Consider the following 25894-nt stretch of genomic DNA (forward strand, 5'->3'; position numbering starts at 1 on the left):
TTTCTTATATTTCCAATATAATATGCGCCCTCTTTAGTGTAAATATAATAGTGAACACTTTGTAAGAGTATATCATCCAGGTGGTGGTATTGCAGGAATGAGGGAACAAATGCTTATACAGGAATTGAGGTGAATGAAATGGAGGTAAATGGTATATTACAGAACCTTAATGTGAATACATCTGTGGGATTGGATGGTATACCAGCTCGAGTCTTACATGAAGCAGCAAAGGAATTGTCAGTGCACTTGCCCATATTGTTTCAGCTCTGGGTTAGGTCCTTGGCAGGGAGTAAATAGTTCCTTTGCATATAAAGGAGGCTCCAAGACTGCTGTTGCAAATTACCGACTGATCAGCATATCGGGAGTCATGGTCAAGTTATTGGAGAAATTAGTCAAGAGTAAAATACAGGAATGGATAGATGGAAATGGGATACTGTATAGAGGGGGGGAAGCATGGTTTTGTGAAGGGTAGGTCATGCCTCAGTAACTTGCTCACATTTTATAACACAGTGATAGCTGAACTGGATAAGGGTAATGGGTTTACAATGATACTGTTAGACTTTGCTAGGATACCACATGGAATTCTAATCAGTAAACTGCAGCACATGGGAATGGATATAGGGTTGGTGAGAGATAGGAGGGTGGTTGATGGAGAGATATCAAAGAGTAGTTTATTCAGGAGTAGAGTCCAAAAGAAGGCCTGTGACTAGTGGTGTGCAACAGGGTTCTGTTTCTGGACCACTGCTATTTAATTTGTTCTTTAATGATATAGGAAAGGATCCGAGAAGAACTGTTCATTTATTTGCTGATGATGCAAAGTTGGGTATAGCAATGGTGAATGCACATGATGTCAAAATTTTGCAGAATGATTTGGATAGATTGGCAGACTGGACTGAGGAGAATGGATGTCAGTTTTTAATGTAGCAAAGTGTAAGGTTATGCATTTTGGGGTGAAAAGATTAGCAGGTATACCACATTGGTGGAACTGTACTCTAGGGAATTGATGAAGCCAGACATTTGGGAGTGTTGGTGGATAGGGAATTGAAGTTTTTTTTTGGGGGGGGGGACATAGCAAAAGTGGCTAAATCAGCTCATCAGATCACTTGGTTACTGAAGAATACTTTGATCAGCAGAGACAAGCAGGTTATTATTCCTCTTTATCAAGCCTTGATAAGACCCATCTTGACTACAGTGCCCAAATATGGGTGCCAGGGTTCCTTCTTGATGGGGAGGAGGTAGAGAGGATCCAGAGGTGAGTGACCAAGATGGTAGCTGGTCTATGGAATGAACCTTATGAGAACAGGTTGAAGATCTGTGGGTTACAGAAATTGGTTGATAGGTGGAAAAGTAGTGATATGATTGAGACATTCAAATTACTGAGAGGTTTTTACAAGATTAATTCAGAGGAAATTTTTCAGAACAGATCTGATGGTGGGAGAACTAAGGGCCATCCATGGAAACTGAGCAAGAGTGTAGTTAGCAAGGGTATTAAAACTAGGTTTTTTACTTGGAGAGTGGTAAATGAGTGGAATAAACTGCTAGAGTCTGTTGTGGGTGCCATGACTATGAATGAGGAATCGTTCTTGACATGATGTTTAGGACTTCCCTCAATGTGTCTAAGGACTCCTTGGAATTGCCCGTAACAATAATAATAATAAAAAAAAAAATCCCAAAACTCAAAACCCTCACTGAGCTTTGTTTAAATTAAATTAGTATACCCATTCATTTAGCGGCAGTTAGCAGCTTGATGCTAACTGGCACTAAGAGTTATGAAGAGATAAAAAGGAGGTCACAAGAGAGGATGTTATGATGTGCTGCTATAACTAACCAATCTTCAGACTGATGCACCAAAGTAGAAGAAGACCCATTTATTTGTCCATGAAGGTTTAGAAGTGCATGAGGTGAATGTGTTCTAAATAATAAGTATGCTAGAATCATTGAAGCAGGTGGAACTGGATGGGATTTTGCCAAGTGCTTTAAGAAAAATGTGCTAAGGAACTGACAGCTCCATTGACCTGGCTGTTCAATGAAAGTCTAGTAATGGTTGAAATACAGAAGTAACATAGTTTGTATTTCTTCTGTATTGCTAGCTGTTAAGATTTTGGAGAAATTATCAAGAGATTATATAAAAATTAGGCAGATGATAATAATATCTATGAGAGTCAGCATGGATTTGTTAACAAGCACTCTTTCCTTCAGTAATCTGCTTGCCTTTTATAATAAATAAAAAGCAGTTGATGAGGAATTCTATATACTGTCGTTTCAATTTTGCAAAGGCATTTGAAAGAGTGCCACATGGTAGATTGGTAATAAAGTTCTGACCTTGGTTTAGGTATCAAATTAGTAAATTGGATTGGAAATTGACTGTGTGATAGGTATCAGAGTTGCATATGTGGAAGCAGTGTCAAGGAAAAGGAAAGTCATAAGTTGGTTTCCACATGGATCAGTACTAACACTTTTAGATATTATCAATAATGCAAGAGATATTCAGTTATTTGTATATGATTTGAAGCTTGGAAGGGTTATTAATAATAGTGCTGATGTTCTGATCTTTTTGGAGGATTTGAATAAACTGGTGATAAAATGAATGGGTGTATCAGTTTAATGCAGCCAAATGTGCAAGATGTTGAAATTTGGTATCTGGCGATGGAAAGCTTCATCCTCTATTGGTGGAACTATACTGAAGGAAGTGGATGAGGCAAGGTGTCATACTTATAAATTCTTTATGCAAATACTTTACACACCGACCGAGAGTTCGCTTATGGAAAATACACCTCTCCGACGCTTCAAGTTCCTTAGTACTGAGAGTTTTTTTACGTTTTCTGCTGTATCTCATCCACTGAGGGGGGGCTTAAGATTTCGGGGGATTTTGCCTTGAGAGAGCATTTTGAGTCTCTGCGGAAAGTGTTTTCCAGCATGGCCTGTGGGGGCCTCGTCAGTGGATGCTTTTCCCTGGAAAATATGAGCGGTTCTGCTCGGTGGAGTGAGCCTGTTACTGAGTGGAACCAACGCCAAGTTGGACAATCTTTCAATCACTCGTGGTGAGTGGCCCGGGGATCGCTTAATTTTTAGAGAGACCCTTTACTTAAAACTGGTCTCTGACAAAAACCAATAAGTTTGAAACAGCTGTCAGACCAGTGAAACCTTATCAAAATGGACCAATAGGAGGCAAATATACAGGCGCTTTGAGCATTCATGTTTCCTATAAGGTTCAGTTAGGGCAACTCATAGTATGGCAGCAAGTGTATTCCCGCAAGCTCTCTGGTCAGTTTTCACAAGAAACTTTTATAGCTTCTGTATTCGGCTATTAAATCCAACATCATTTCAAAGCCAAATGACAGATAGGGAGTTAAAGTTCAGAGGACATATTGTAAAAGTGTCCAAAGTAGCAAAAGATCACATAAATGTTGAAAAACACATCAACAAGCAAGGATTAGAAAGTTACACTCACTCACACCCTCTCTCTCTCTCTCTCTCTCTCTCTCTCTCTAAGACTTTGACTTTATATCTATACTGTGCACAGATTTGGTCACTGGTGTTTCTTGCTCCTTATAAGGACAAATTGAAGGTATGTAAGTTATGTATGGTCAGTAGAGTAGGTAGGGGGGGGGAAGTGGATAAATAGATAGTAACATGTAAGTTACTGTTGCATTTCTTCTGCATCTATCCTATAAAAGCATATTAGTAAATGGAGTTTTATAGGAATAGGTGTAAAAGAAATTTTTCATTACCAGACCCAAGGGGAGAGAACAAGGGACCATCTCTGGGAGTTGAATAAACATAGTCAGCAATAGTGTGAGGACTAGATTTTTGGTTAGAGAAGTGGTGAACAATTGGATTCAGCCACAGAGGTGATTATGTGAGTGCATTGTTAGTGAATGAGGTAGAGAGGTATGTAAGCATTATGTGAATAGTGCAGACCTCCCATGAATGAGTGTTTTTACTCCATGGAGATATGATGATAATATTTCTTAAAGTTTACACAATAACACAAGAAAAGGATAATTAATATTTATTAAAGGGCCATATATTTGATGTGAATTTTAAGAAACATTGACACAAGTATTCTTAAAACAAGAAATTATGATGATAATCAACTTTTGGTCAAGATTGATAGAATCATATTGCCAATGACTTGTTAGTCAAGAATTTTCCAGATTGCATCCAAGTTGACTGTTAATGGAAGTGAAGTGAAAATAATTAAACCATAATCTGATCAAGATTTGTCACAATCTTGGGAAGAGGTTGAAAATGGGCTTATTTTCAATCTACAGGATAAATACCGGGAGAGTATAAATGACTCAATACAGGAATCAACTCTGGAGAATAAACCTTCAGAACAATTTTGGAAATTCCATTAGGTTCAGAAGATTTTTTTGGTGTGTGTGTGTGTGTGTGTCCAGAATCATTTTTATGACAGAAAAATCAAATGTAATTATGAACGTTATGAGTTTGTAATGATAAAAAATTATTCATATCAACAATTCAAGAATTGATATAAAAGTAAGAAGGTAGAAAATTGCCATTTTCTGTGGGTAATGATGTGTTAGAAATCAGAACATAAAAGAATGGAAGCCAGAGTTGCATAAACGTTATAGCTGTTAGCTTTGACAAAGGACCAGAAACCATATCTACTATTTGGATCCAATGCAAATTTCCTACTTTATGACCCATAAATTAAAGATGCCAAGAAATTATATTCTTGGTTTCATCCTTTGTCAAAGTGTAAGCAGACAGTTTGATCACGAAGTAACTTCATGGCAGGGAAACTCGTTATATAGAGGCTAATGACTTTACATCAATTGCCTTAGTATCCCATAATGTAATGCACATATCCTTACAGACATATATAATGCTGTGCATTATGGGAAACATCACCACCCAGACCAGATAATACTTTGACCCTTTTTCAAGTCAATTCTGAATGCATACTAACCTTTGGACCACTTTACCCTCTCAAAGATACAAGCTCTTTTCCCTTTGTTTGTAAAAATGCTGAAATTAGTATATAACCACAGCAGTGCATTTTCAGAGACTTTGAAATGGTCCTAATCCATTACTGTTACCTTCCCCCATCCATATGTCCATCCTCAGTACAGTCCTGTACTTACAGTTTCTGTTCTTATCATCTAATTAACAATTTCCAAAACTGGATGCCATATTATGAATGGATGCCATGCAAACGTTCATGCTAACTGAAATAATAAATATGCTAAACTTTATAATATATATTTTATATATAATATATTTTTATTATTCAGGCCTCCGTGGAGTCAAAAGACTTATCACGGAAGGTCCTTCCTAGGAAACACAAAGTCCATCATACCACTCATTGACCATCCTTGCTCTCACCACTATTAGGCAATGCATTCTACGGCATATTCAACTCTTTATTTTATCAATATCAAAACATAAGCTGTAACCTTTAACATGTTGTATTGCATTTATATAATGTAAGCATTGTTATTATTTATAAACACAACCAAAATTTAATTTTTTCATTTTTTCCTTGGGGGGTGCTGCAGTGTCGCAGTGCTTATGTACGGGCCATCACTGGTCTACTTCAACCATCACTCCCAAATTCTAATCTCATCCACTTCCTACAGTATATAGCACCATCAATATAGTACATAGCCTTATATTTTTTGCACTCCAAACAAAATGCAACACCTTGCACTTATTGATATTAAAACTATCAAGTTTTAGGGATTCAGCATCAGCAATGCTACTTATAATTCTTCTCAACTTTGCATCATCAGTAAATAACCGAAGATCTCCAGTCAGGCCACATGATATATCGTTTCCAAGCAAGTTAAACAGCAGGAGCCCAAAAACAAAACCCTGGGGCACTCCACTGGTTACCCTTCTTTTTTGAGACAATGCTCTATCATACACAACTTGCTGGTATCGTTCAGAGAGCCAAGCTCTGATCCATCTAACCAATATACTGTCTATTCCTCCATTTCAGCTTGTAATACAACTTATCATATGGTAATCTATCAAACGCTTTTGCAAAGTCTAAAAATATCACTGTATATGATTCTCCCTTATCTGACACACTCGTCACTGTTTTGGTTGGTAATTGATTTTATTTTGTCGAAGGGCCATCCAAGCAGCTCTTTTTCTCCTTGATATCCCCTTATTCATTTTTATTGACTGTCTGAGGTAAATGTAATCTTCAGCTTTTTCGATGGTGTAGGATTCTAGAGTATTTGTATTATCTTTACAGTATTCATTTTTCATCCATCTTGTTTTGTCCGGATGTATTTCCAATCCAATTTTTTGGCACTTTTGGCTTATGTCATTCGGCATTGATTCTAGCTCGGGGGAGTGAGATATTAATACCACATCATCAGCTAATAATAGAATATTAAAACATTTCACCATCAATATTTATTCCACCTTTCATGTCAGTTTTTTTAATCATGCTGTCCAGAGTAGATGTGAAGAGATTAGGTGATAATCTCTTCACATAATCTTAAGTTAATTTTAATCAGGTGATTGAAAAGGACGATATTTGTTGTGCCTTCTTTGTAAATATCTTTTATGTGCTGGATATACTTGGTGTGGCTATTAAATAATGAGACTGGTTGCAAAAATGTGGTTTATTATTAAAATTGTACAACCTAATTGTTATCCTTTTCAACATACTCCCCTCTTCTATCAATATCCATTGTTGGAAGCAGTGCTGCAAGTCATCAGGTGTTATATGCTTCAGTAACGCTGCTGTTTTCTCCTATACCTCATCCGGCTGACAGCGGAGCCAGACTTGCAGAAGTTCATCACATGTGATCAGACGTGGATTTTCCAGTACGATCCAGAAACGAAGAGACAATCAGTGCATTTAAAAACTCCCACGTCACCAAGAATGAGCAAGTCAAAACTGAAAGCAATGCTGATCAGGTCTGTTTTTATATCAGTGGCGTGGTAATGGTTGAATGGGTATCAGAAGGTCAGACAGTTAACCAACATTATTGCCTTGAGGTTCTGGCCGAGCTGAGAGAACAAGTGAAGAAGAAGAGACCTGATCTGTGGAAAAACAATGCTTGGATTCTCCATCAGGACAAACAATGCCCACAGTGCACTGTCTGTAAAGCAGTATCTGGCTGATAAGAAGATCCCAGTGTTGGACCATCCACATTACTCACAGGAGTTAGCTCCATGCGACTTTTACCTTTTTCCAAAGTTGAAATCCTCATTGAAGGGCACCCATTTTCAGTCAGTGGATTCTCAATCAGGTAAAGGAGAAAATGGCAGCGCTACTGAAGCAGATAACATCTGATGACTTGCAACGCTGCTTCCAACAATGGAAAATTTGTATGCAACAGTGTATAGATAGAGGAGGGGAGTATGTTGAAGGGAATAATAATTAAGTTGCACAATTGTAATAATAAACCACATTTTTGCAACCAGTCTCGTTATTTAATAGCCACACCTCGTATGCTATCTCTACTCCTTGTTCTATTAAAGCTTAGAATACTGCATTATGTTAAACAGTGTCAAATGCCTTTTTAAAATATATAAAAAAACAAAGTGGAATCTGGTGTTCTCTACATCTTTCTGTTAGTTGAGTAATAGTTTGAATGTGGTCTAGTGTCGAAAATCCTTTTTTTGAAACCGGCCTGTTCTTTGCAGCTGCTTTTGTTGATGGAGGTTTGCATTCTGTTTAGGATGACTGGCAAATATTTTATATATAATATGATAATAGACAGATGGGTCTGTAATTACTGATGTCTTCTTTATTACTTTTTTTATGCAGAATTATGGTCTTTGGTGTTTTCCATTCAGTAGGTGCTTTCCTTAATTGCATATATTGAGTAAATCTTTTTGCTATAGCTTTAAAGAGTACTTGTTCATCCATTTTTAATTTATCAGATTTTATACCATCAATTCCTGGTGATCGGTCAGTTTTCATATGGTGGATAGCCATTTTTACTTCTTCAAGTAGTACAAATGGTATTTCCAAATTTTCATCTAGTACTGGAGCTGTGACTACTTGTTTAAATGAGTAAAGGTTCTCATAAAACGATTTTATTATTTTTTCTGTTTCATTGATGGTAGTAGTTGCTTTAGACATTTCTTTTTCTACTTTTTTTAGGCTACTGCAGAGCCTAGCTGCTTCTGCCAATTTTCTTTGTGTGGGTTTTACATGTTGAAAATACAGCATAGTATTTCTAAATCTTAGAATAATTTCAGCAGACAGCTGATTTCAGATTCAAAGAAAGAGTACAGAATTAGAAGCTTCGATATACAACATTATTGCTTTATTTCTTTTGTCAAAACGGTAAACTGAAATAAGAGATTTTGAATACCGTCTGAAAGCTTTCAAAGCTATAGAAATTTAAAGTAGTTATGCAACTCAGTTCCAGAACAGAAGGGGGGGGGGTTGCAGTAAAAAATCCAAAAATGAGCATAAATTTTTAATCATTCCATACAGGATATCCTTCCTATTATATTTTCAACATATCTACAGTAGTTAAGCACTGGATATTATAGTAATGTGCATCCTACAAAAAAAAAAAAAAAACCTCTGTTGCAATTTACAGCAAAAGAAGAAGGTGAAGAGTCTCTGATAAAATAACATTAGGTATAAATTTTTGATACTAAAAAAGATACAATATCGGAAACTGAGTAATGCAGTTTATAATCATTTGTTGTTCATAAAAAAAAAAAAAAAAAAAACAATCTGGTTATGGTGTGAGTCGCTTGGAGAGACTGCTGCTGGAAGGTAGAGAAGTGAATAGAGAGAATGAATCAGATCGAGAGGGGAGTGATGTGGAAGAGCAGGAGAGATTGAAGGAGTGGAAATGAATGTGGAAGTGAGTGGTATGAGTATAGAAAATGAGAGAATGGGTGTGCAAGAGGAGCAGGGAAACGGCGAGGCTCAGGGTGGACAGGGATACACAGCGTGAGAAAGGTGGATGCTCCAAGAGGAGGTGAGAGAATGTGTAGGCAGGAAAGTAATGGGATGATCAGGGATCAAAAGGAAACAGATGGAATTGCAAAGGGTTCTAAAATGAAGAAGCAGAAAGGGAAATGGCCCCAGTCCAGCATGTCCCCCCCCCCCCCCACCCCCCCCCCCCCCCACCCCCCCCCCCCCCCACCCCCCCCCCCCCCCACCCCCCCCCCCCCCCACCCCCCCCCCCCCCCACCCCCCCCCCCCCCCACCCCCCCCCCCCCCCACCCCCCCCCCCCCCCACCCCCCCCCCCCCCCACCCCCCCCCCCCCCCACCCCCCCCCCCCCCCACCCCCCCCCCCCCCCACCCCCCCCCCCCCCCACCCCCCCCCCCCCCCACCCCCCCCCCCCCCCACCCCCCCCCCCCCCCACCCCCCCCCCCCCCCACCCCCCCCCCCCCCCACCCCCCCCCCCCCCCACCCCCCCCCCCCCCCACCCCCCCCCCCCCCCACCCCCCCCCCCCCCCACCCCCCCCCCCCCCCACCCCCCCCCCCCCCCACCCCCCCCCCCCCCCACCCCCCCCCCCCCCCACCCCCCCCCCCCCCCACCCCCCCCCCCCCCCACCCCCCCCCCCCCCCACCCCCCCCCCCCCCCACCCCAATGCGGTTTCTATGAACACGAGTGTATATAGACACACTTGTTTCCAAAAATCAAGGAACTAAAAAAAATTGTATGATGAATTTTTATGCAATTCAGTGAAAAGCATGTGAAAGAAACACCCACAAAAATTGTAAATATTTTAATTCAGTAACAAATGGAAACAAAGAGAATGGTCAACAAGAGGTCAAAATGAGAATGTCAAAGTGTCTCAATAAGGAATGTGGTCGTCCCTCACAGCAATACAGCGCTGAAAGCTGAAAACGATGTTTCTTGCTTCATAATGGTGTCCAGGAACTCAGCTGGACACCATTATGAAGCAAAGCTTTCTAAAGTCCCTCAAGGTTTTGGGGAGGGGGATTGAGGACAGCAACACACGTCTACCTGGAACACTCCAAGACATGCTCAACGGGATTGGGATTGTCAGGAGACCTGCTAGCCAGGCCATATGTACGATAGGCTCTTCAAGGTATGTATCCCCGAGCTTCGCTTGATGAGGATTAACTTATGGGATACATGTCTCCCACATAGCACCAGCATACAGATGAACACGGAGATCCAGAACCTAGTCTATAAGTTGCAGCATTAGTGGTTCCGATCGGAAGCCTACACAAGTCTCAGCCGTCTTCACCCAAAGAGATGCCTCCTCCAACACTACTTCTACCATAAGTCCCTTTAGAGCGATGATAAGGTGTATGGTACCTGTGGTTCTTTTCAGATAAGAGTACGCATGGTATCGCTTTATAGAGCAAATCGGGACTTATCTGTAAAGTTATCGATCCCCATTAGTCCAGTTGAAGTGGAGCCTGGCTCATTTCAAACATTCTATCCTGTGACGTGGGGAAAGGGCCACGCAGACTACCAGTCGCCTAATTCAGACCACCTTCGCGAAGTCTTCTGCGCACAGTAGATGCAGATATCTATGTTCCTATAGCCGACGGGAGTCAGCAGATTCGGGATAGCACTCCTGTTTCGGCGAGCAGGTAATCGGAGATATCAGTCATCCACTGCACCTTGGCCTTCTTACACTGTATATCCGTGATGCTGGTTGTGACTTGGAATTGGTTCCACAGTCTGTGGACCACGGAGCAACTCACATGCAACCAAATTGCTAGCTCCGCCTGACTATTCCTACGATGGCTCGCTACCGGAATTCATCGGTTAAATCTTGTTCTCACTCCTGACATGAAATGGAAAGGCACTCACAAAAGACAAAAAAGCACTCCCGGTTTTGCAATGCCCCTCATCTGTATAAGACAATCAGACAGTGTCACTTTGATCTTCACATTTTTTCCTCTTTTCTCCTCGAGTTATCGCGATTTTTCTTTGTTCTTTAATTTATGGAAATCAGTGTGAGCGTACATGTATACAGAGTGGCCCATAAGTCGCAAAGGGATTTATAACTTTCTGATCATTAATTTCTTTATTGTTTTTTTGGGGGGGGGGGGGAGAGAGCGGTGGTATTCTAGGGAACATTAGGGGAAATAATCATGGAAACTAATCAGAAAGTAAATATTGCAATCCACTTTCAACAGAGGCTAGAGAAGAAAAAGACTTTATCAGCCATCTAATTATGCCCGATGAGGCTTACTTCACTTCAATGATTTTATAAACAAGCAGAACTGCAGGATTTGAGATTCGGAGAATCCAAGAGTTGTTCACCAATGCGAATTGCACCTCAAGTGCACAATTTGGGCGGTGTAACGTCACAGGGAATCATCGGGCCTTACTTCTTTCAAGATGAGGAAGGTAGTGAAGTGACGGTCACGGGGGGGGGGGGGCGATATCGGGCCATGATTGAAAATTTTGTACGCTCTGCGGCAAAGGACTGGTCTGAGATGTGGTTTCAGCAAGATGGGCCACTGTCCACAGTTAGCCATAATGGAACTCCTAAGGCATTTTTTTGGCGAGCGAATAATTTCGCAAAGATGTGCACAATTAATTGGCCGTCACGTTCTCCAGATCTGACGGCTCTCAACTTCTTCCTATGGAGTTACCTGAAGGAAAAGGTGTATGGTGACAAGCCCCAGATAATCCAACAGCTGAAGAACATTCGTACAGAAATTAGGGCGCTGCAGCCAGAAACCTTAACAGCTATCATGGAACATACCGGGTAAAGGGCTCGTCTTTGTGAAGTCGCAAATGGAAGGGATGTGGTTTTTCATAACTAATAAGAAAATCTCCAGGTTCTGTATATTATAACAAAAAATAACAATAAATAATAATAAAAATAATTAACAAATAAAAAGTTATTGAATGTTTAAACCCCTTCGTGACTTATGGGTCACACTGTATGATTGGTACTCCTAGTGGGATATGCAAGTTTAGATAAATTTCACCCATCTAAACCTTTCCTAAACCAGCTCCAAGCTAAATCCCACGTCACGCACACAAAGGGGGGGGGGGGGATTCTATCGCTGTCCATCTGTACTGAAGCAACGAAAGCACAAAAATCATATCTACTCAATTATTTCATAAAACTTGACGATTCAACTTATAGAGAAATGCTAATGGTGTTGCTAAACCTGAATAAACAATCATTAAAGGGAGGGGCGTAATCATTTTCCTTTCGTTCATGTAAACATTCATGTGAACACTCCAAGAATGGGTCGTTTTTCGGTATGATAGTTAAGTATACAACAAAAAATGATCTAACAGAAAATATTACAATGTCAGAACTAAAAAGAAAATACAAAAAAAAAAAAAAAACCACCAGGAGAAGATAATATAAACATGAAACTATATAAAAAAATGCAGGTGAAAAATTTAATGAATGACTTCTGAAATTCTCTAAATATGATCTAGAGGGAATGTCTGCTGAATGCAGGGTACAAACTACTGGAAGAACAAGATGGATTTCAAAAAGGCCTATCTTGCAGACTCACTTTTCACTCTAAAATTATTAATCGAAAAGAGAATAGAATTTCAAAAAGAAACACACGTGACCTTCACTGATTATGAAAAAGCCTTTGATAAAATCAATAGACAAATAACAATCTGGAAACAGCAAAACCCATTTGGTATATAAATAAGCCCACAAATAAAGATAGACAATTATTTGCAGATCATCAAATTGTATTAGCTACATCAAAAGATGATCTACAGAGATCAGTAAAATTATTAAATGAAATTTCAGAATAATATAATACTAGAATATCAAAAGTAAAAACAAAAATAATGCCTTTCACTGGAGAAAACACAATAAGAAGTAAATTAGTGATAGATAATAAAATATGAGAACAAGTAAATAATTTCAAATACCTGGAATGCACCTTATCATATGAAGATGAAAAAGATATAGACATTAAAATATCAAATTTTGTTCAAGTCAAGTCAACGGCATAATAAAATTTAAACCATCCCTGATACAAAAACACACCGGAATCAGACTATATAGCGTTCTGTCTAAACCAACTTTATTATATAGTGAAACATGGACCATAAAAAGGAAGAATGGAAAACGGATTCAAACAGAAGGAATTAAATTTCTCAGAAAAAAAGTTGGATATTCCAAGTGGAACCATAAAACAAATGAAGAAAATTTAAAATCCCTGAATATAATGCCAATTAACTACTATATAAGAATAAATAAACAAAAGTATATAAGTATATAAACAAAAATGGTTAGAACATTTAAATCAAATGGTCAGTGGCAGACTTCCAAAAATAAATGAAGAAAAAAAAAAAAAAAGGAAAACCAAGAAAACAACGGCATGAGACCAGAACAAGCTACATGGCTTAAAATCCGTGATAAGAAGATAGTTCATTCTCTACTTTTTACCCCGAATTTGCGGTAAAAAGTAGAGAATGAACTATCCAAGTTACAATTAAAAAAATGACCAGAAAATTAACATCTCCAGCTGTAGACATTTAAAGCAGTAATAATACTAAACACGGCATAACTCTTGAAAAGTTAATATATTTACATTTTACTCATTTTTAAAAATAAAGAAATGCCAACCGAGTGGATAGCATCTCTACTTTGCAACTAACAGACTGCAATTGAATAATGTAAATAAAAATTTCTAAACATTCGTATGTCGCAGATGATTTCACTTTCTGTGCAGACTACCTCCCTGACCTTATCTAAAGCATGAAGCGGCTTGACAAAGTACAATGCTAATCTCTTCTAGAGCAGAGCTCCCAGATTATCTAAAAGTAGCGTGTTAACCACTCATGATATAAAGGATACGATCGGTTTCTCACCTTTTCTGGGGGGTGAGATTAGCAGTAAAAAAATAATTAAATAAGGTATACAAAACTTCAAGAGTATTGATAATGGTTGTTTATTATATGAATATGCTAGCTGTTTAGTAAACATGACTAAAATGTTAACCAAGAATCCAATTATTCACAACGTAGGGAGAAAACCCAAAGACGAGACTTACAACAATGCTACAAACAGGACTGATTCTTACAACATACATGCATCACGTGAAACTGTGCCAAAATGCAAGTCAGTGAACTGGTGTTTCGTTAACAAACGACCTTGGCTAGAATAGCGTATTTCTTCAAGGCACTACAAAAAATAAACCACTCGTTACACAACGATGTTATCAAGGTCATTTCTTTTGTTATTAAAAAGTTATATACATTTAAAATTTTGCGAAAAGAAAAAAAAATCTTTTCCACATTTGTCAATTAAATCTTGAAATGCATAGCTGTCTTCTATACGTTTAAAGCCTTTCGAAATTTAACTGATGATTGTAGAAAATAACAAATTTTTACCTGGGATAGTCAAGATGAATTCTCAATTTCTCCCTCAAATCTATAATGGGAAGACCGTGGTAAATATTAAATATGCAGAACAGATGCTAATATTTCTTCTTTCACTGCTATAAATACTGCAAAATGATATATATTTTATATACAGCTTTAAATGAAAAAAAAAAAAAAAAAAGCATTTCATCCCAGTGACTGGGTTTAAAACTTTGTATATCTAAATGTTTCTCACACGAAGCATTTTTCGCTGGTGTGATTACATCTATGCGAATAATCTAGATACTATGTTGATATACACTCCACGACACTGAAATGAGGCCGAGATGACACAAACAATGATTAATTAATATAAACGATGTCAATAATATTGTGTAATATAGCATAATAATTGTGTTGTACTAGCCCCAAACACAGCATCATTCATTTTAACAAATGAAAGATTTATTTACTATTTTAACACTATTTCTGAAGATTACATTACAGCCGCAAATTCAGACGAATCAGCTTGTGGCAATTTGTATAACTGACGATTTCGAGTAGAAGCGGGTACATATTCAAATTTTCGAATCGAGCGCAAAGGGATCACGTGGTAGCACTCAACAGGATAAAAGCCAAAAGGATGTGGTAAGCAAATTGTGTTTGAAGGAAAGCTCTTTCCGTAAAGAAATAAAGTTGTAAACTTGGATGTTTTGTAATGTCTCAAAGGCATCACTGGATTTCATGCAGAGAAGAATTATCGGAAAGCTTGAAGCAGGCCGCAGAATTACTGATATTGTCAGAGTTTGGAATCTCACATAGCGTTGTATCCAGGCTCTGGGCAGAGTTTAAAACCAATGGAATGTGTTCCAGACGTTTGTTAAGAGGTCACCCTCGCTCTACCACAAAGCAAGATAGATTTTTGGCTATAACAGCAAAATGTAATCGATGCAGCACGGCAGGCCAGCATTCAAGAGAGGTACGAGGATATTCGCGACAAACTATGCAACAAGGACGCCTTCGGACGACCGAAAGCGTCCCCTCTTTATCCCAGCTCATCGTAGAGCACGTTTTCAGTGGTGGTGTATCCATAAAAATTGGACAAGACACCAATGGACTAATCTACTTTTTCAGATGAGTCGTTTTAGTCTTTTCTCCGATTATAGACGACACTTGATCTGGTGTGAAAGTGGTATTGCTTAACATCGCGAGAATGTTCTTGAAATGGATAGATACGACAGTGCTGGGGTCATGGTGTGGGGAAGCATTATGCTTAATGGACGCACCGAGCTACAAATGCTGGGGAAAAGGACTATAACTGCTAAACGATATTGTAACGAATTTCTTCACTGTCATTCCATTGTTCCGCGGTGCTATAGGAGAAGAATTCGTTTTTATGGATGACAAATGCTACAATACATCGTACACGAGCAGTGGAGATACTTCTGGAGACCGAGGATATTAATCGAATCAAGCGCCAGCACCCTCCCCAGATCTCAACCGCATAAAACACATTTGGAACGCAATAGGGAGAAGCATTGCTGCTCGAAATTCCCTTCCATATGCCCATACAAACAAAGCCTTATCCTTGAAGAAGTGGGCCAGTTTGTCTCAAGAATGCCTGAATCACTTGGTGCTAGGCATGGTACAACGTTGTGAGAGTTGCATCGCAGTTCTGGGTGGGCATATTTCATACTGAAATGTATAATTTCAGTATAATTTTCTCTCCGTATAATTTTCTGTAAGTACTGTCCTTAATTCCTTAACTGTCTTATGTACACAAACAGTGTACATAAGACAATGTAGATAAAGTCCGAAAGTAGTGAAGGTAAGCATCTCAAACATCTTTTATCAATCCACATGCCACGAAATATTACTTTTGCGTTGGCTGACTTAATATAATCGAATATCCGCCAACAGGCATTAAACCGACCAACTAGAGGAAATGGTCTAGAAGTACTGTAAACTAATGCAGATAGGAGTGGAAATACAGCACTACCGCAACTCCTGGAAAAGCAAGGCTATGACTAATACCACCGAAGTGGCCGAAAACCATATTTGGACTCCAGAGGAGAGATCTAGTTACTTTTTCTCCCAACATGTAATATAACTGTTTTCAGAGTTACATCAGAAATCCAGCATTTTTTTAAAGCTTCAAAACCAGTATTCCACTAGCTGAAAGGTAGTAGGTGAACAGAACTCAAATGAACGCTTTAAGAGGATTCCAGGCCAGCTTGCAAATAATCCTGCTACCAAGAAAGAGAATATCAAGCGATTCATGCCTACACGGTGGTGTAGTAGAGCTTTTGCCGCCCCGTCTCAACACACCAAAAATACTACAAAAAGTCAAAACGACGTATATGGAAATAAATTAAAACCCGTTTATTTTTGAAGTAAAATTTTAATTTCAACATTCTAAAATGTTATTTTTCTTGCTATTCTGTTAGCAAAATCGTCGATGACATTGGCGAAGTCTATTTCATAGTAATGTAGGTAATTCTTAATCAATTTTATTTAGAAAAACTCCTCTCACAACTAGCAACACTTACAGCAACTGTGAGGAAAATTCGCAGTAGTATTACAATATTTGGAAATGAGTTCTCGAGACTGTATTTTAGAATTAACTGCAAAAGTTCAAAAAGGTTCCAGGTGCCTCCCTGGGCAGACCGTCTCCCAGCCTCTGTGCCTGCAGTTGTATTGTTCAACTTAAATGACAAAGAACTTTGCAAAGAATTTGTCTTTTACTAGTGCTTTTGAGGAAGGATTTTTTTTACTAAGCTGACAGCAGTTTCAAAATGCTCATTTCGTCTGGAGACTTATGCAGAAACCCTCTCAGAATGAGCACAAATAAAAGATTAATATAACGAGCTGTGGGCAAAGTTCATCTTTTAAGTAGTGCAATACCAAGTCAGCTTGCATGCAAATATATTTTCATAAGATCCTGGTCATTTTTGACATTTTTTACGTTTTCAAGACAAATCGCTTTGCTATAAAACAATAATGGCAATTTATTATTCTTTAATAATTTTCGATGCCATTTATTCCCTAATTCAATTTATTCTCTAATTTAATTCTGAAAAAAAGAAATAAAAATCTCCAATTTAGTTGTAATAACCTGCTGAATTTTTTTTTTTTTTTTTCTGTTTCGAAGTTGGGATTGCATACTCCTGCATGGTTGTGTGCTTCCAAAAGTCCATGTCCAAGCGATTTTCTCCAGATATGTTAATCGCTCTACTAGTTGGAAACCTTCCTTCCTAATTTACGCTTACGCGTAGACTCACACACTTCAACCATGCAGGTATTCGAAACCGAATCTGACGGAAAAGGCAGTCCTTATTCCCCAAGTGTCCTATATCTGTATATTACACGTGTGTTCATCCAGATGGTTGCCCCGTTTTGAGGGACGGAAAAACCAGTTTCCGGAAGAAAAAAAAAAAAACTCCATCTCTGTTATGAGATAGGCTCACTCACCATTTGATTGAAAACAGCTGATAAAGGTTTCTCACACCCCTGCGGGATTCGAACCCAAGCCCTTTCCAACTAAAGGGCTCGTCTAAACCAACAGAACTACGGAAGCTCCCGTTGGAAACTTACACCACACTAATGTGTAGGTAAAGAGCTAACATAATTTAGCACACAGTATATTTTATCTACAAGTTACAACTGAATGTGTTGGAATGAATCACATTTCCCTATTATTTTATTGCTCTGCTGAATTTTTAAGTGCTTAAAAGCACTTAAAAATTGAAATGAAGCTAACTTAAAATCTTATGCATTGCATGCCATAATGAAATTTCTTAATTTTCACAGATTGGCGTGCATCAAAAGGCATTTTTTCATCTTCAAATGGCTACACTAAAAATAATGGATTCATTTCAAGCAGTCTTTCACATCAATGCACTTGATATCAAAACTCTATCAATCTTTATTTTTAAAGCAAACAATAACCAGCTTTTTTTTATTTAGTCACCCACCACTTATGGTAAACAACATTTTTGAAACAAATGCCAAGCACTGCAATGTCACAGTAATAATGCCTTCCTTCTTTTCTGAAGGAAAACTGATTGCAATATAAAAATAAGCAGTTATAATTTAATGTTAATGAATAAGTGAATTAACTTTTTCAATTCTGAAACCAGAAAAAAAATGTTTATCATACAATTTAAAAGAGGTTGAAAATAGTAGAAGTACGTTAATTCTATTTTGAGAATTAATACTGAATCATATACAATCACAACTTTAAAATATATTAAATTAAATCGATTCTATGATATACTGTATAAATTATGAGTGAGTCCTGGGACTCCATGGATGTGTCATAATAATAATGATGATTTTCTAAACTTAAGATCACTCTGACTTGTGGTACATTCTGGAAACATATAATCTCAGTTCAGTGAACTGAAATCAAACCTCACAATACCTTTTATATGGAGAAAAGTGCTGCATTACATTAATAATAATGACCCTCCACTCAAGTATATGATTCTTTCATCATTCTCCCCTCAATTCAAAGGTGAATTAAAAAGAGGAAATCTTTCCTTCTTTTACCCTCCCCAGAAAAAAAGAAAAGTGCATTTTCAATTCAATCACAAAACTTTTAAAAATGATAATGCAAATTACAAATTTAAAATGTTATTAATGAAAAGAATAACATGATATTCATAACACAAATGTCAAAATCTAAAAATAACAATAACTCCACTCTAAAACTAAAAGCTACATCTGCCTGTGTTTTTAAGTGAAGTCTCTAAATTCCAGTCACTGATCTAAACAACACAGATTTCTCACTCACTTTTGCAAATGAGTCAAAAATTTAGGAAAATGTTAATGGGCTAATTAATTTTATATATATGTCATCTTAATTTGGCTGGCTTGGGTAGCCAAGTAGATTGTATCTCTGACAGGTAACTAAGAGACTGCCTATTCAAATCTCACTCTAATATGCATGTTTGTGAGACTTTAGGTGGTAACTGCTTTTATGGCCCAGCATATTGAAATCTTCAAGGAGCTTGAAAAGTACAGAATTCCCAAATTATTGAACACCCACCCACCTACAGTATTAATGAGATTACAACCTTTCTTGGTGGTATTATCATTAAAAAAAAGTATGCAGTAATTTATCTATTTATTGATTTACCTCAGGAATTTCACTTCATACAGCATGGTCTTATCAAGAGTTAAGTTAATACATAAATCTAATATAGTTCACATCTGGAAATTTTTCCACCAATTAAAATTTGAACTTCACCTACTCACAGTTTGCTGATGACTGTGTCTAAGTTTTTATTTCAATTTCTTCCATGACTATAACTTGAATGATTTCTCTGAACTGTCTTTGATATGCTCTAAATTTAAGAATAATGTGTTATAATCAGATGCATGTGATTTACTGGTCATAAGATGCCTGTGTTAAGTCCTGACTGCTTTTTTTTCTTTTGTATATGACATCTACATATTCATGTTGTCTGATATCTACAAAACATCTACATTATATTTATCTAAGAGCTTTTAACTTTTTACAAAGCCTCATACAGAATGAAATGCATTTGGTGAATCAGCAAATTGTAAAATTACTGTATACCAGTATAGTTTATTTATTTTTATTATTTTATAGATGGGAATCCTACCTACAGTACATTAGTACAAGAAATTCAAAAATTCTGCTCTGGAGACCATGCAAGCAAGTTTTCAAGGCACCTTAAGCCTCCAAATATCAAGGTGATGGACTCGTGTTGGGTGTTGAGGTTCATCCAAACTAACTGAAGTAGTTTGCTCATACCTTTGTTGGAAAGCAAAGACTGCATACTCAGCTAATGAGACTTGTGAAATATAAATGTTAATTAATGTCTAGCATTGTGTTTAATCATACTGTTAAACTATACTTAATTGTATTATTGTCTTAGAGATACAGTAGATGTTTGTAATAAATGAGCTAAACTTTCTATATCTAATGGCTGTGTGACACTTCTCAATTCATATTTCAGTCCTCTAACTCCTTTTTATTCCCAGAAATGGGCAAAACACTTTTAGCAATAACTTAAAGTAGCTAGTCTCTACCATTAGTTGTCACAAGTAGTTGAGTTCTTGGCTACTGTTTAACAGCTTTGACAAACAACTACATATCTGAGGAAATGGCTGAAAAAGAAACCTAGAAAATATTCCTCTGGTTTCTTCTTGGAGTGGAAACATTACCACAGGCATCAAAATAACATTCACTCATTGGTATGGAGATTTTCATTCACTTATTTAACAGATCCCCCCCCCCCCCCCGCCAGATGATCAATGTGGGTATTCCTACAACCCATTTTATCTACTCTACCATCAACAATACATAGACATATACTAAAGTATACCAGACTAGTGAACTTTTACATATCATTATAATTTCAATAAAATTTGAATTTTATATAGAGTACAACATAATAAATATCCAATTTTACTCTATGTATTATACATTATGTTACTGCAGTGTTTCTTAATGAGAAATGTAAACATGAATTACATAAAAATAAACTTAAAGAACTCATTATGCATGTGTGCAGTAAGAGAAATATAACTAAGTTATTGTTCATCCTCTATGGAGTGACATACTAGCAAAATTATACTGCATCAAAAATATATATATAATAATAATAATAAAATAAAATAAAAATAACATTAACTACCTACACTAGCCATTTTTAAAGATATATTAGCATGCATAAAAACATGATTTTATGAACATATTTTCTCACTGTTAATTATATCCTTTTAAGCATTCCACAATTTTTTAGTATATTGCAAAAGAAAAACAAAGCAATAAATACCTCTTGACTGAGTTCAGAAGAAGCAGAAGTTTCACAGCCTGCACTTGCATTTTCTTCCACAGGCAAACTAAGACTTATTGCATTATGTTCTGTACTTATATGTGAAGTTGTGCTGCTGCTTTCAGTTCCATGTAATGGATCACTCTGATTTCCATTTTCAGAAATATCACTAGAATTCTCAGATAGAGATGGTCGCTGTACATCTTCTGGGGATGCTTCGGAACTACTGGCAAGGTATGCAATAACATCATTTCTTATATTATGAGGCCACCTGTACCTTCCTAATGAATTCAATTCAGCAAACAATGAAAGTGTTTCAGAAGTCCTATCTGAAATACTGGTATCAAAATTTTTAGGATGAATATAACCATGAAGCCTGTTATTCAAGTTATGAAAATTAATCTGGGTATATGCAGAACTCTGCCCCAGGAATATTTCTTGCACCTCTGGTTCATTTCTCCATCCAGTATCTATGTAGTAGGGATCAATACGTAAGAGGGAAACAACAAGGGCCAACTGCAGCAAATGTGAATTTATCACTTTTTTATAGTGAAACATTTTGACTTAACAATTCATAAACGAACAAGTTTCATCAAGAAAACTGATTGCTACTCATTTTATAAACAGTTCTTCCATAAATAAAACACATAGTCCACGTTTTTCACTCTATGCATCTACAGTAATATTCTCAGTTGCATCATATTTCAAATTTCTTTGCATCTTGTCACTTTACAGAATGTGCTTAATCAAAGTCTTCTATTAAGTATGATGAGCAGAATTTACATAAGATCTTCATGATCAGTGCTGAAACAATCTCTGAGGAACCCAATCAAGAAATCAGTGCTAATAAACTTGCTCTATATTTATACGTATTTATCTATATCTATGTCCTTGGCATTTTCTTTTCCACGTCCATATCACCTTTGAATTAAGATAAATTTGTGCATGATTATGTAATAAAGAATATGCTCAAAATCTAATAAGCATTATGCAAATATATTATATTAGATTTTTTTAAAAAAATAAAAAATTTATCTATGCCAAAAATCAGTAGGAATGTACTGTTTTTGAAAATTAGGGAGAGCATAAAGCATGCTGAAATTATTAACTGATTTCCTTTCTTTACATTTAATTTACATCTAAAAAATAATGTATTTGATTGCCCTTTAATATTATGTTGCTGATAACACTAATGAAAAAATTAAGATTTCCAACCATAAAACGAATAGTTCAGAACCCCATACTGGAAATATCAAGCATCCGTGAAATTACGTAGATTACGTTTAACTCGCTTGTTCATATACCTCTCTTATGTCATACATAAATTAGTTCAATTAAGATTTACTATTCAAGTTTCGGTAATATCACAATGCCTTCAAAACTAACACAAACATCCTCAATGGGACAACAGAGGTATGGCTGCAAGGGTAGTCTGATGTAGGATCTGGTCATTAACTTAGTAACAGCCAAAATTAAATTAAAACTGCATGAGATTAAAAAAAAAAAAAAATGGAAATCAAAATGGAAGGATAAAATATGACATCTACATTAAAAATGAATGAAATTAAGAAAAATTTTTCTATTATGATAAAATAATCAATTTCATATTTTAGAAAATGAAAAGTTAAAAGGTGAGAAATTATAAAGCCCAGAGACATGATTGAAATACAATGGAAAAAAGTTTTAAATTGTATAGAATAAGGTTGCAAAAGACTGTTTGGGTGCTAAGGAGGGGAAAAAGAACAAGGAATGGTTATCAGACAGGACCTGGAGACTCATAGAAGAAAGGCATAAAGTTAAAATGCTAAATCCCAGAGAGCTGGAAGAATTCGTTTAAGCAATTATGTGGACAGTTTGACGATAGTAGCACAATAGGCTGCACCATTAGGAAATTGTAAAAGATGACAAGAAAATTATGCTCCGAAGAAAAGAAGCAAGTAAATGCCGTAAGAGATAAAGATAATTTGCTGCTGGTTGAAGAAAAATAAGATTGTTGGTAGAAAACAATATAACTGTCATAATTAGAAGTTCGATAATAGAAAAACCTCCTGTAAGCAATGGCGCACCCAGAGGGGGGGGGGGGACAAGGGGCCCGGGCACCGCCCAAAGAAAAGGAAAAACACTAGAAAAATTTCCAAAAATCTTTTCCTAATTAAAATTCCTTTTTTTTTATTTATGTTGTGTGCTACTTATGAATTAGCGATCACTGCAGATGCTCAGTTATAGGTCGTATGCAATGTGTAGTGTGTATTCGCAAAACGTCTACTCAACTCGGCCCCCCCCCAAAGGTTAAATCCCGAGCGCTCGGCCCCCTCCAAGATTAAATCCTGAGTGCACCACTGCCTGTAAGCATAAATTTAAGTATAACATCAGAACCTATATCTAAAAATGAAATAAAAAAGATAATATAAGAAAATGAAAAGTAGAAAGGCTTCAGTCAATGATAATATAGCAACAGAAATGCTTAAGACAATTAAAGGAACTGTTGCTTATAAACTGCAACTGATTTTTTAACAATATGCTAGAGACTGAAAGATACCTAAACAGTAGAAAGAAGCAATGATAATTATAATCTCTAAGAAAGGAGATCTCACTAGAAGTGAGCATTGGAGGGGAATTTGCCTGTCTGCAAATATTTCCTGTAAAATATTGATAAATAGGATTAAAATGAAGTAGAAAATAAATTAAGGCATGAACAAGCTGGTTTTAAAATGGGTGGGAATACTGGAAATCACATTTTTACTTAAAGAAGTTCATTAAACAAAGTATAGAATTTAGAAGCTCATTATACCTAAATTTAATAGATTTTGCTAAGCATTTGACAGTATTGACATATCTTCAACAACTGTCGATAAGATCTTTGATAGCAATGTTAATTATTATGATTAATTCTTAAAAGTTATGGAATTCCTGATAAATATGTGAGAATAATCAAAGAAATGCATAACGGAAGTAAAAGTTGTAAAGTTGTGTTTTACACAGCAAACAACATCCGAATGTTTGAGATAAGATCTAGCATAAGACAGGGTTATGTAAATATCTTGAGAAAAGTTACAGGTGCAAGAAGAGGAATTAAATGGAATCCTATGTCACAGTTAAAAAATCTAGATTATGCTGAAGACATAGTTTTGATATAATCAAAACACAATGATATGCAAGCAAAATTGGAACACTTGTATAAAACAGCTGAAATGATTGGTCTTAAATATGATTAAAACAAAAGTGCTTAAACTAAACAACAAATGCTACAAACAGATCAAAATCAAACAGCATGAAGTAGAAGTACTTAGAATTTTACATGCTTGGGAACAAATAGATATTGAAGGTGATAATGACATGTCTATCAGCCCAATCTGGTTCTTTCCCTAACTGGTCTCTCCATTACCTTAACTGTAGATTTGAAAGGCTAATCTACAATTACAAACATTATCTTAGTACCACTTTTGTGATATGACTATTTTGCCCTCTTTTCAATCTTTTGAGACCCTCCTCACTGTAAGATTCTTATTAAACATTAAATAAAACAGAGCAGACAGAAATAACAAAGCCAATATCCTATATATACTTGAACCAACTGCAACCATTAATAAAGAGAAATGTCAGAACCTTTCCACATTGAGAAAAGTGTTAGTGTGCTTTTTCTCATTCATTCAATCTCTACAGTGAAAGAAATTTTGACAGTATCAAAGAGGAATATAATCTTCATGATGCAGATATTAATACTGCACTGAGTGTAAGGAAGTGGAATACTTGCAAAAATTAAAAGTGCTAATAAATGCAAATTTTAAAAAAAAAAATTACATTTACAAAGTGTTACACAGGAATTTCTCTATTGAATGGTCCAAAGATTTATACAAGTATACTTGAGCAGAGGCTAAGTTGGGTTCAGGTAGGAGTTGTCATGATCAGAAAATACTTTCCAACAAACAGTTGAGAAATCATGAGAATATAACAAGGATATGTATTTAAGCTTTATCAGTCTAGAAAAAATGATATAAGGTGTAAAGATACAGGGTATTTTTTGAGGGAGGGGTTTCAAAATGCTAGTTATATGGTATAAATGGGATTATACAAAGCAATATATGTATATTGTTGTAGGCCTGCTCCTACAACAATATACAGGAAAATTGATTAAAATCAGGTATAAAACAAAATTTCCTTCAATAATGATCCCAATATATATGGTGATATTGAAGGAAAGTGACACAAACTGATATCAAAACTAGAGATATTAATCTCTGCTCTTTACTTCAGACAAATGATCATGTTATAATAATATTCCTTAATAAATCCAGTACAGGTTTTCTGAACTCTTAAATTGAAGAATTGCTGAAGCAAATTTACAATAAAAATCAGAAGTAAAAGACAAAAATAATGAAAACAAGCAGTATTTTCAATGACATTACAAAACAAGTAAAATATTTCAAATATTTAAGTACAATTTATAGTGAAGATGCCAACTTAAATTTGGAAATAGATAAAAGAATAAGCAAAGCTGGTATATAGCAGGGAGTCAGGTGAACAAGTTTAATGAAATAAAAGAGAAATTAGTCAAAACACTAAATTGATTTTAACTTATGGAAATGACAGTTGGATTAGAAATAAAACAGTTAACCAAAGACCACAAACTGCATAAACCATGATAGTCAATTGTTAAGCATTATCTGCTGGATAGAGATGACACTTGATAGATTATATCAGTGGTGTAGCTAGAGCTTTTGCCGCCCGGGGCAGATCCTGAGTTTGCTGCCCCTCTCAATACACACCAAAAATACTACAAAAAGTCAAAATGAATTATAGGAAAATAAATTAAAACACTGTTTATCTTTGAAGT

The 25894-nt window shown here is 36.5% G+C and overlaps 1 protein-coding gene across 1 annotated transcript in view; it reads right to left on the bottom strand.

Moving 5' to 3' along the window:
- Window positions 1-13991: 13991 nt before the first annotated feature.
- LOC150093840 (polypeptide N-acetylgalactosaminyltransferase 2-like) overlaps window positions 13992-25894 on the bottom strand; it is a 137355-nt gene continuing 125452 nt past the window's right edge. The window contains exon 2 of the transcript XR_016550301.1: window positions 13992-14072. The gene's annotated coding sequence lies outside the window, so the exon portion shown is untranslated. The remainder of the gene's footprint in view (window positions 14073-25894) is intronic.

The sequence above is a fragment of the Typopeltis vanoorti genome, chromosome 23 (assembly GCF_054136105.1).
Source record: "Typopeltis vanoorti isolate ZY-2024b chromosome 23, IOZ_Tvanoo_1.0, whole genome shotgun sequence".
Classification (NCBI taxonomy): domain Eukaryota; kingdom Metazoa; phylum Arthropoda; class Arachnida; order Uropygi; family Thelyphonidae; genus Typopeltis; species Typopeltis vanoorti.